Genomic DNA, 12,737 nt, shown 5'->3' on the forward strand with positions numbered 1-12,737 from the left:
GGTCAGTGTGTCACAGGCACTGTCCACACGTACAATATAAAGTTGTGTTCAGGTTTTGCCTTGGCCATGAATTTCAGAAGTGCAATGAAAGCCAGGACAGAGACAAAGCAATATTGCCCTTTGAAGCCAGTGCAGAAGTGCCCAGGACCACAGAGAGGCATCCGCATCCTCACTGTATCCCGTCCACCCTGTTATGCCGCCTCCTCAGGCTTCCTCTGGCTGAGAACTTCCCAGAATGAACAATGAGGACTTGTAGTTTATTTTTTTCCCCCCTCCCGTCAATGTTGCAGATTCATTTGGACAGAAACATGGCAGGGTGATATGGTCCAAAAGGCGACTTGACAGTGATACACGGACTTTCTCTGTAGCTTGTTATCCACTAAAATGATTTAGGGGAAAAAGGAGAAGTAAGGTGATTTGTAGTTGAGAGAAACCACATAATAAATTAGTATTTCTTCAGAAGGATGTAGTGGGAAAACTACTGGATAAAAAGACAAGAAATATGGACTCTTGTCCATCCTCTTTTACTTACTTGCCCATGAACTTGGATGGACTGCATAACCTCAAGGAACCTCCTGCAACATATGTTGTTGTCAGGTGTCATCGAGTCAGTTCCAGCTCATACCGACCCTGTGTACAATAGAATGAAACACTGTCCAGTGCTGCGCCATCCTCACAATTGTCGTCATGCTTGAGCCCACTGTTGCAGCCACTGTGTCAATCCATCTTGTTGAGGGTCTTCCTCTTTTTCACTGACCCTCTACTCTACAGAGCATGCTGTCCTTCTCCAGGGATTGGTCCCTCCTGACAACACGTCCAAAGAAAGTGAAACGAAGTCTCGCCACCTCCCTTCTAACGAACACTCTGGCTGTACCTCTTTCAAGACAGATTTGTTTGTTCTTCTGGTAGCCCGTGGTATAGTCAATATTCTTCAACAACACACCATAATTCAAATGCGTCAAGTCCTCTTTGGTCTTCCTTGCTCACTGTTCATCTTTTGAATGCATATGAGGTGGCTGAAAATACCACGGTGTGGGTCAGGCGCACCTTAGTCCTCAGAGTGACATCTTTTACCACTTCAAAGAGGTCATTTGTAGAAGATTTGCCCCATGCAATGTGTCATTTGATTTCTTGTTTGCTGCTTCAATTTTCAGTAGCTTGTTATCCACTATACGATGAACATGTAGATAGTAATAATTGTCTTGCCTAACTCAGAAAGCTACTGGAGAAACATCTAAAGAGATGACAAAATGGACATTTGTTTTCAGGCAGCCAAATATCTATTTTCCTTTCTAATGGAACCTGATTTCCTCTTGGGCGGACCTTGCCTTTTCTTCATTGGAGAGAGTGGACTGGTGTCTGCAGGTGCCTGCCCATGCATAGGGCAGCCAAAGAGGGTTCTGAAGGGTCCTTGCACCCTATCCTTTCTTTCTTTCTCCTGGTACAGCCAAGGTGGACATATGACTCAAGCCAAGTCAAATAGATGTTCCACCCTGGAATGGGTAGTGATCAGAACGTCTAAAAATGGTCTAAGATCATCCCTGGTGGTAGCCCATCCAGTTGGCTGCTGAGGGAGAACAGCCTTATGCTTCTAATGCTACGGGTATCCATGGATGGCTTCCTTGTTTTCTCAGAATCCAAAAATTCTTTCCGCTTCAAAGAGCCAGAGTGAGTTTCCGTAGTTTGTTACCAAACAAACATTATTGGTCAAGAGGTTATACTTCAAAACTCTTTCAAAGAATAAAACAATAGATAAGAGTGAGGTGGTGCTAATACTGTTTTTGAAACACATTTTTCTAAACAAACACAATCCTAGAACCTATATTTTATCCAAAATATATGTCCTTCTAAATTCAAACAAATATGTCTGAATGATAAAGAAGTTCAATTGTTGTTGTTGTTAGGTGCCGTCGAGTCATTTCTGTCTCATATTGCTACCCTCTGTACAACTGAACAAAACACTGCCCAGTCCTGTGCCATCCTCCCAATCATTGTTATGCTTTAGCCTATTGTTGCAGCCACTGTGTCAATCCATCTTGTTGAGGGTCTTCCTCTTTTTCACCAACCCTCTACTTTACCAAGAATGATGTCCTTCTCCAGGGACTGGTCTCTCCTAATAACATGTCCAAAGTACCTAAGACAAGTCTTACCATCCTCACTTCTAAGGAGCATTCTGGCTATACTTCTTACAAGACAGATTTGTTCATTTTTCTGGCGGTCCAAAGTATATTCAATATTCTTCGCCAACATCGTAATTCAAAGAGATCATTTCTTCTTCCTACATGAAATATAGACCATATGGCATGTATAAAAGTCACTGGGGATAGGCGTGTGGGCTTAGGGGCATCACATACAGAGAGAGCCATCTTTTAGAGCCATTACAGCTGGAGTACAAGGAGAATTCCATGGGACTGCAGGCTGGGGGACAATTAGCTCTGGCGTAATGTATAAGCGTTATCTGCCCTTACGTCTAGGAACATCCCAACTTCATACTACCATCACCAATGACTATTTGTCAAAATAAATATCATTATGTTGAAATGGAAGAACAGAATCTTAGAAGCACACTGAAGTGACATGGCAGTAAAGAGTCAGAGGAATCTCACCGTATCAGAGAAGGTGAAGGCTAGGAGCATTTTGAGTACAGACATCACTATCCACAAGGAGCCCTAGTTGCACAATGGTTAAGCGCTCAGCTGCCAACCAAAAGTTGGAGGTTTGAACCCACCAGCAGCTCCACAGGAGAAAAAACCTAGCAATCTGCTTCTTTAAAGACCACAGCCTAGGAAACCCTACGGGGCAGTTCTACTCTGTCACATGGGGTCACTATGAGTCAAAAGCAACTTGACAACACACAACCCACCTCCATCACATGTGTGCACACACACACAGACAGACACACAGGCACAGGCACACATCCATTTTCCTACTGACAATATCCAGAGGCAGAGCTGGAGTCCACCCAGAGAGGAACCGTAAGGCCAAGCAGGAGCGGAGTAGGAAAATGCTCAGCACAGCTGGACTCTTCCGCCTCCCCCACTGCCCACACCCTGTCATTTTGCAAGACACATGGACAGTACCCTGAACTCAACTGTGTGCAGGGATGAACTGGGAGGCAGGTTGGAGAGACAGCCAGTCTGAATTTTCATATGAGACCTACGCTTCGTTGAGAGCGCCCCACAATGGACTCTAGAAATGACGAATCTTCCGCATCATTTCTAACTATGAACAGCTGATAAAATGACAGACGGAACAAAACAACCACACAAACGAAACTAATTTTATTCACAATAACTTCTTCAAAAAGCTAAATGCTATTCTTAATTATGTTCAAGAAAATGCTGTGTCGTTAAAACAAGAGGGGCTGAGAATACGATATTTTTGGAAATAAAAAAATGTAAGTCTTTGAATTCAAATTTCAGTAGAGGCAGTGAATCACATTCTTGCACAGTGTATGGCTAAAAGAAAAACATGACAATAGTTTATTTAATTTTAGATAGAAATTTTGAGGGAAAAGTAAGATACAGAGATATGAAGGACAGAACCAGGAGATCCAACATCTCTATAATTTCCAGGGGGTGGGAAGCAACTGCAAGAGTCAGTAAACTTTTCTGTAAAGGGCCAAACAGTAAATATTTTAGGGTTTTACTGGCCATATGGTATCCATTGCAACTATTCAATTCTGCTCTTGTAGCGTGGAAGCAGCAATTGACAATATATAAATGAATCGGTGTGGCTGTGTGCCAATAAAACTTGATATACAAAATCAGTTGGTGGGCCAGACTGGGCCCATAGGATGGACTTTGCTGAGCCCTGAACTACAGGGATAGAGAGGAAATAATAATCAAAGGCAACTTAGCATCATGATTAAACATAGGTATGGACTCAGGCAGACCTGACTGTAGATTCCAGCTCTGTTATTTACTATTTGTGTGATCTTGAGCAGCTTCATGTCTGTAATTCACCCTACCAGCATCATAATATTTGATGTTATTATAGTAGGAAAATTAAATGATACATAAAGAGATTACCATTGTGCCACGTTCAATAGATAATAATGCTCATAATATGAAGTCTTATCAGCAACATATCACATAGAGGATGCATGAACATATTTAATATATGAAGCATTATTAAAAATCAGTAAGAAAATGATGGACATTCCCATATTTAAAAGCGTTGGAATCAATGAACTGACAATTCACAAAAGAAGAAATATATTAAATTCTAAATAAGGTGCAGATGGTCAATCTCACTAGGAATAAAAAATATATAAAATAAACAATGGTATCTCTGACTTGGTGAGAGGAAAAGGGTGGTATTAAACAGTGTTTTTTCCTATTTCTTGGTGAGGATGAATGCATAAAGAAATAAGCACTGTCATCTCCTTCTGGTGGTGGTTAAATCTGCTGCAATCCTATTGTGGGCAAATTAGCACTTTCATTTCAAAAGCTGCAAACGTGTATACCATTTGACTCTGAAAATTCATTTCCAGAAACATATACTGAGGAAGTAGTTACGGACAGAAAAGAATTCAACTCAAAGTGGTTTCTAACGATTGCGTTGGTAGTCACCACCACCAACAAAAATAAACAAATACGCAACATTAGAGACTGGTTAAAAAAGTAAGTCCTAGTATAGAAAACTCAGCAAAATCATTAAAATGCTGTCCTAGGAGATTTATTTTTCCTCTTTGCCTGTCTGTATTTTCTAAAATAGTCTTAGGTAATGAGAAAACAAAATAGGGTCTATTTTTAAAAATTATGTATGATTAGTCCGTGGATGGTGTACACTGTTAAGAGCTCGACTACTAGCCAAAAGATTGGCAGCTCGAACCCACCCAGAAGTGCGTCAGAAGACAGGCCTGGCGATCACAGCCTTGAAAATCCTATGGGGCAGTTCTACTCTGCACACAAAGGGTCGGCATGAATCGGAATAGAATCGATAGCAACTAACAACAAGGACAAGCGTATGTTTTAGAAATTTTAGTTGCGAGGGACAGACTCAGTGTAATTTTTATTTAATCAAAAAGAAAATGTGATGGCTTTTTCTACTCAAAAATAGAGGGATAGTTTTACTTTCAGACTTGGCAGGATTCAGGGTCTGAAACAAATTGTGAGCACTTGGTCCCCGTCTCTCTTCCAGCTCTGCGTTCTTCTCGGTTGGCTTCATTGTCCAGCAGATAGCGTGAGGTGTAAGGGAACAACAAATTCCCAGCTAACCACAGGGCTGTGTCATTCAAATGCTCCAACTTGTCAAAAGCAAGACTTTCCCTGTACACCCACTTTATAGCTCATCCAATTTTCTCCAAGGTGCTCATTGCCGTTGGTATCTGAATGCTTGGGTGATTATTTATTTTCTGTCTCTTCCTGCTAGAAGGCAAGCTCCCTGCTGGTATCAACTTATTGTTTGTTTTTCACAGCTGCATCTCCAGCACTTAAAGCTGGTTTGCATTATGTCTTCGACCTCCATCCATACTGTAGCATGTATCAAGACTCCATTTCTCCTACTGGCTGAGTAGTAGTCCATTGTATATATGTATTACATTTTATTTATCCATTCATCTATTGATGGGCATTTAGGTTGTTTCCACCTTTTGTTTATTGCGCATAGTGCTGCACCAAACATTGGTGTACAAGTCTCTGTTTGAGTTTCTGCTTTCAAGTCTTTTGAGTACACCTAGGAGTGGAATTGCTGGGTCATATGGTAGTTCTATTTTTAGTTTTTTGAGGAACCACCACACTGTTTTCTATAATGGCTGTACCATTTTGCATTCCCACAGCAATGGCTAAGGGGTTCAATTTCCCTGCATCCTCACTAACATTTGTCATTTTCTGTTTTTTTATCTTGTTGTTGTTAGGTGCCCTCCAGTCGATTCCAACTCATAGTAACCCTGCGTACAACAGAATGAAACACTGCCCAGTCCTGCACCATCCTCATGATCATTGCTATGCTTGCGCCCATTGTTGCACCCACTGAGTTAATCCATCTCATTGAGTGACTTCCTCTTTTTCAATGACCCTCTACTTTACCAAGCATGATGTCCTTCTCCAGAGAGTGATTCCTCCTGATAACGTGTCCGAAGTATGTGAAACAAATTCTCACCATCCTCACTTCAAAGGAGCATTCTGGCTGTACTTCTTCCAAGACAGATTTGTTCATTCTTTTGGCAGCCCATGGTATCTTCAATATTCTTTGCTAACACCATAATTCAAAGGCAGCAATTCTTCTTCAATCTTCCTTATTCATTGTCCAGCTTTCCTGTGCATAGAAGGCGATTGAAAACACCATGGCTTGGGTCAGGTGCACCTTAGTCTTTAAAGTGACATCTTTGCTTCTGAACACTTTAAAGATGTCTTTTGCAGCATATTTGCCCAATGCAATGTATCATTTGATTTCTTGACGGCTGCTTCCATGGGTATTGATTGTGGATCCAAGTAAAATGAAATCCTTGACAACTTCAATCTTTTTTATGTTTATTATGATGTTGCACATTAGTCCAGTTGTGAGGATTTTTATTTTTATGTTGTGGTATAATCCATATTGAAGTCTGTAGTCTTTGATCTTCATGAGTAAGTGCTTCAAGTCCTCTTCACTTTCAGCAAGCAAGCTTGTGTCATTTGCATATCACAGGTTGTTAATGAGTCTTCCTCCAACCCTGATGCCACATTCTTCTTCATGTAGTCCAGCTTCTCAGATTATTTGCTCAGCGTACAGATTGCATAAGCATGGTGAAACATACAACCCTGATGCACACCTTTCTTGACTTTAAACCACACAGTATCCCCTTGTTCTGTTTGAATGTCTATCTCTTGATCTATGTACAGGTTCCTCATGCGCACCATTAAGTGTTCTAGAATTCCCATTCTTCACAGGGTTATCCATAATTTGTTATGATCCACACAGTCAAATGCCTTTGCATAGCCAATAAAACAGAAGTAAACATCTTTCTGGTATTCTCTGCTTTCAGCCAGTATCCATTTGACATCAGCAATGATATCCCTTGTTCCACATCCTCTTCTGAATCTGGCTTCAATTTCTGGCAGTTTTCTGCCAATGTACTGCTGCAGCTGCTTTTGAATGATCTTCAGCAAAATTTGACTTGCATGTGAAATTAATGAAATAGTTCGAGGATTTCTGCATTTGGTTGGATCGCCTTTCTTTGGAGTAGGTATAAATATGGATCTCTTCCAGTTGGTTGGCCAGGTAGCTGTCTTCTAAATTTCTTGGCATAGACGAGTGAGTTCTTCCAGTGCTCCATCTGTTTGTTGAAACACCTCAACTGGTATTCTGTCAATTCCTGGAGACTTGTTTTTCACCAATGTCTTCAGTGCCATTGGACTCCTTCCTCAGTACCATTGGTTCTTGATCATATGCTACCTCCTGAAATAATTGAACATCAATTCTTTTTGGTACAGTGACTCTGTGTTCTTTACATCTTCTTTTGATGCTTCCTGTGTCATTCAGTATTTTGCCCATCAAATCTTTCACTATTGCAACTTGAGGCTTGAATTTTTTCTTCAGTTCTTTCAGCTTGACAGATGCCAAGCGTGTTTTTTCCTTTTGGTTTTTTAACTCCATGTCTTTCCACATGTTATTATAATACTTTACTTTGTCTTCCTGATCTGCCCTTTGAAATCTTATGTTCAGCTCTTTTACTTCATCATTTCTTCCATTCGATTTAGCTACTTGACATTCAGGAGCTACCTTCAAAGTCTCTTCTGACATCCAGTTTGGTCTTTTCTTTCTTTCTTGTCTATTTAAGGACCTTTTGCTTTCTTCTTTATTATTTCCTCAATGTCATTCCACAGCTCGTCTGGTCTTTAGTAGTGTTCAACGTGTCAAATCTATTCTTTTTTTATCTTGGCCATCCTAAACTCAAAAAATCCATTGCCATCTAGTCGATTCGGACTCATAGTGATGTTATAGGACAGAGTAGAACTGCCCCACAGGGTTTCCAAGGGGCGGCTGGTGGGTCCAAACTGCTGACGTTTTGGTTAGCAGCCTAGCTCTAAACCAGACATCCCAGTGGGAGTACAGTGATATCTCATTGTGGTTTTGATTTGCATCTCTCTGATGGTTAATGACAGTGAGCATCATTTCTTTTCATCTGTTTGGTGGCCATTTGAATGTCCTCTTTGATGAAATGTCTACTCAAGTTCTTTGCCCACTTTATGACTGGGTTATTTGTCTTTTTGTTGTTAAGCTGTTGAAGTTTTAGATATATATCGGTTATATATATATACATATACATATATATATATATATATACATTTTTGTCAGATATATGGTTTATGAAGATATTCTCCCAGTTGGTAGATTGTCTTTTCACTTTTTTTGGTAAAGTCTTTTGATGAACAAAAGTTTTTAATTTTTATGAAGTCCCATTTATTTATTTTGTCTTTTGCTGTTTGTGCAAGGTAGGCCTGACAGTGTTGCCCTGTTTGTTCTTCTAAAATTTTATGATTTTAGTTTGCACATTTAGATCTTTAATCCATTTTTAATTTGTTTTTGTGCATGGTTTCAGGCATGGATCCTGTTTCATTTTTCTGCATGTGGAAATCCAATTTTCCCACCATCATTCACTGAAAAGACTCTTCTTTCCCCATCCAATGGACTTAGCACCTTTGCCAAAATCAGTTGACAGTAGATGTGTGGATTTATTTCTGGACTCTCTCAATTTTATTCCATTGGTCTGTGAGTCTATTGTTTTGATTCCTGTAGCTATATAGTATGTTTTAAATTAGGAAGTGTGACTCCTCCTACTTTGTTCTTCTCTTTCAGCATTGCTTTAGATATTTGGGGCCTCTTGCCATTCCACATAAAGTTGAAGATTGGTTTTTGCTTTTTTGTAAAGAAGGCTGTGGTGATTTTTATTGGGATTGTGTTGAATCTAGGTTGCTTTGGGTAGTATTGAAATCTTAACAATACTATCCACAGTGTTTTCAGTGACTATTTTTTTTGGAAGCAGACTGCTGGGCCTTTCTTCCAAGGTGCCTCTGGGCAGACTCAAACCTCCAGCCTTTCAGTTAGCTGATGAGTGTGCTAACCATTTGCACAACCCAGGGACAACAGGACTACCAACCAATTACAGAAATGAAATTTGAGAGTGGGGACCATGAACTCGTATTTTGTTATACTCCCCAGTGACTCTTAAATAGACTAAATTTTGTGACTCACTGGAGAAAACATCACAATCACGACAAGCAGTCCCTGGAAACGTGGACAGGGTTTGCAATGGTTCATGGCCTCTTCTTTGCCCTCAGGAGAACAGAAAGATTGAAAATTTGCTCTCCAGATTTCAGTTCTTATGAAAACCAACCCTTCATTTACTTAAAATCCTTCCCTGTTATTGCAAATGCCAGGAAGGCCAATCTTGGTTGAGATGGTAAAAGGTGGAAAATTAATAAGTTTACGGACATTCAAATAGGTTTGCGGTTACTCGTGAGTACTACCTACTTTAATCAAAGTGTTTACCTTGACAATAGGAGAGTAAATGAAGCAATAATTAAGGAATTTTCTAATTATTCCCCCTTGTTGAGGATATCAATGGCAGATGGGTTTTTAGCCCTGACAAGATCAATTGTGTTCCAAACAATGCTGTATATGTATACGTATATATGTGTGTGTATATATATATATATATAGAGAGAGAGAGAGAACAACCCTGGTGGCGCAACAGTTAAGTACCTGGCTGGTAACAGAAAGGTTGGTGGTTTAAACCCACCTAGCAGCTCTGCGGGAGAAAGACCTGGAGATTTGCTCCTGTAAAGATTATAGACTAGAAAACCCCATGGGGCAGTTCTACTCTGTCGCATGAGGTCACTATGAGCTGTAATCGACTCTATGGCACCCAAAAACAACATGTTGTTGGGTGCCATACATATATGTGTGTGTGTGTGTATATATATATATATACACATATGCAATTATAAGTCTTGTGTAAAATAAACCATTCAAATAATTGGGATATCTCAAGGGAAGTGGTAAGTGGTGGATGTGCGTAACTGACTCTTAGGAATATCTCCTTTCTCAAATATACTGAATTTGTTTTAATAGGGGAGGACTTTAGAGATGTGAAGCCTGGGTGGTGCAGTGGTTAACAGCTTGGCTGTTAACCAAAAGTCAGCAGTTCGAATCCACCAGCCACCCTTGGAAACCTTATGGGGCAGTTCTACTCTGTCCTATAGGGTCGCTATGAGTTGGAATAGATCTGATGGCAACGGGTTTTAAAGATGTAAGTTTATTGCGGGGGGAGGGTGTTAAAGAAGCCTCTGACAGTTATCTGGCATATTTTATCGGGAGAAAAAAAAAAACTTTAGCAGTAAGTGGAAAATAACATATCACCAATGTTCCAAAGTGTGTATATGTGTGTACCTAGTACACATATATCTTGAAGATACAGCACACATATTTAAATCATGCAATTCGTCTATATGTGCTTAGCAGCCAATTTTAAATAATAATTAAAATGACAGAAAGTGCTAATCTAAATAGTTCTGGTTATTTCTCCCCTCGAATGAGCTTATGCCTTGAACTGAGCAGGAAATGGGAGGCAGGAATCTCATTTTTTCTACACGGATTTCAATCTTGTATCCCTCTCAGTGTGTGAATATGATTCTGATGTTTAAAACTAAATGGTTATTTGTTTTGGTCCCTATATACAAGTCACTTACTTCATCTGGTGTTCAACAACAACAACAAATTAGCAAATGGTCCAACACTGAAGGAAAAACTGGCTATTCTGGATATTCTAAGATAGATTTTCAAGGTTAATTTTGGTTGTACAAGATGTTTGCCTTATCCACTGAATAGACCTTACCCACGTTCCTTCACACACACACACACACACTCTCTCTCTCTCTCTCCTATGAGAATCAACTGTGTCTTTCAGCACCAGCCTTGAAGATGAGGCTACTTTCATTCTTTCCAACAACATTCATGGGGAATATTGCTCATTTGTAAGCAGAGTTGTGGAGGCTGGGGGCTAAAACTCAATCTGAAAATATTATGAATATACAGGAAGGAGTTAATATCTGGGAGAAAACATAAGACATGTATAAATAATAAAAGAAGCATTTGTTTATTGCCATCACAACTTTCCTGTCCTCAAGCCTAGACATTTATCAAGTTCTAGAATATGAATGTGCCAACAAAAGCTAGTTTTCCTTCCAACATTGGAGGCCTGTTGGGCCTGGGGACCACATATATTCATTTTTCTAAAGACTAGGAAGCCAGCTGAACCCCTAGTTGCAGAGAGAGGTTTCTTTGAAGAGTCTTCTCATATAGATCATTAATGGGCAGCCAGCTAATGTTCTGACCCCTTGGTGATTATTATTCAGAGGAAGAATCGTGTTTGACTTCAGAACAGAACCACTCATTCTTTTCATCATAACCATAAAAAAAAAATCCTTCTTCTACACATACTGACTTTTCAAGCAAAGAAAAAGAACTGGTTGACTTTCAAGGACATCTGATACAATCCAAGAAAGAAAGAATGTTTGTCAGCATATCCATACGTATCATATCCATATACATAATTGTGCTTAATTTGCTAGATGAAAACAAGAGACATACTAAATTGTTTCAGATCCTTCACATTTTCCTTCTGAATGCCCTGGTAAATGAAGATGTAGTTCTGCTGAAAGATTATTGCTGTTTTAATCCACTCCAAGTCCATCCGGCCTACTAGCTGTTGCCAACACAACTGATAGTTGGAGAGCTGATGTGACGGGCAGGTGGCCCGCATTCTTCTGTTATCAGGCAGCTGCCTGCAGCCCAGCTGTAGACTTTTTTCAGTCTCAAATCAACCTCCAAACCCTGCCTCTGATGGGTCTAGAAAATGCATATATGCTCTCATTCTGATTGCTTTTCAGAATGACTTCTACTTCCTTCTTGGTAAAAGTAGTCTGACTAATTCTTGCTTCCAACATCAAGCATTCTTATTATAAATTAACCTTGTAAACAGATCCTCAAATACTACCTTTGGCCTGAAAATGACCTTTAATTCCATTCCCATGCTCAGGGTCTTTTACTAAACTCAGCAATGATACATTGGCAAGATTTTCAGACAGAGATAGAGCTCCAAGTCAACAATGCATACTAAGTAAAGGAAGAAGAGACTCACTGTACAGTTTTCTTTACGTTTTTCCTGACTTCTTTTGTCAAGAACTGACTTTCAAAGAAAAAAAAAGACATTTTGAAAAAGAGCAAAATCCTTTATATAAAGTGTTCTGTAATTTTATGAAATCAGCAAAGTAAACACAGGGCAGAAGTGCTGACTCATAAAACAATCCCCAGAGCTAGTTTTATCCATCAGGGTTCTCTATTTCTAAGTAACCAGAGCTGGCTCTAACTTAGTTTTTTGGAAAGATATGGGATAGATAACTCACAGATTCTAAAGGAGGGCCTTACAAGCAGAATCATGGTCGAAGTAGGAGATTGGCAAATCCTCTCCTGAAAAAACAATATGGACAAATGAACCAAAACTAACATTTCTGTGCTCTGGAAATCAACCAAAGCCAAACAACACTCTAGGAAGTGTTTATTCTCGAAAGACTGCGAATTTTGGGTAAGAAGAGCAGAAATTTGTGGCATTATGGGTTGGGGCTGGTCCCATCCCATCCTAGCCTGATAGTCATGGAGGTTTTGCCAGGATGAGACAGGCCTTGGGTCCGGCAGCTTCTGTGCCCTCAGTTTTTGAATGGTGGGCAATGGCTGGGCCAGCAGCCTTGTTG

At 39.9% G+C, this 12,737-nt stretch overlaps 1 long non-coding RNA gene across 1 annotated transcript in view; it reads left to right on the plus strand.

Annotated features, from left to right (window-relative positions):
* Window positions 1-2,550, plus strand: part of LOC111822639 (uncharacterized) — a 9,306-nt gene extending 6,756 nt beyond the window's left edge. Inside the window, exon 3 of the long non-coding RNA XR_002825782.1 lies at window positions 2,475-2,550. This is a non-coding gene — a long non-coding RNA (uncharacterized LOC111822639). The remainder of the gene's footprint in view (window positions 1-2,474) is intronic.
* The last annotated feature ends 10,187 nt before the right edge of the window (window positions 2,551-12,737 follow it).

This window comes from Trichechus manatus, unplaced genomic scaffold, assembly GCF_000243295.1.
Source record: "Trichechus manatus latirostris isolate Lorelei unplaced genomic scaffold, TriManLat1.0 scaffold00008, whole genome shotgun sequence".
NCBI lineage: Eukaryota > Metazoa > Chordata > Mammalia > Sirenia > Trichechidae > Trichechus > Trichechus manatus.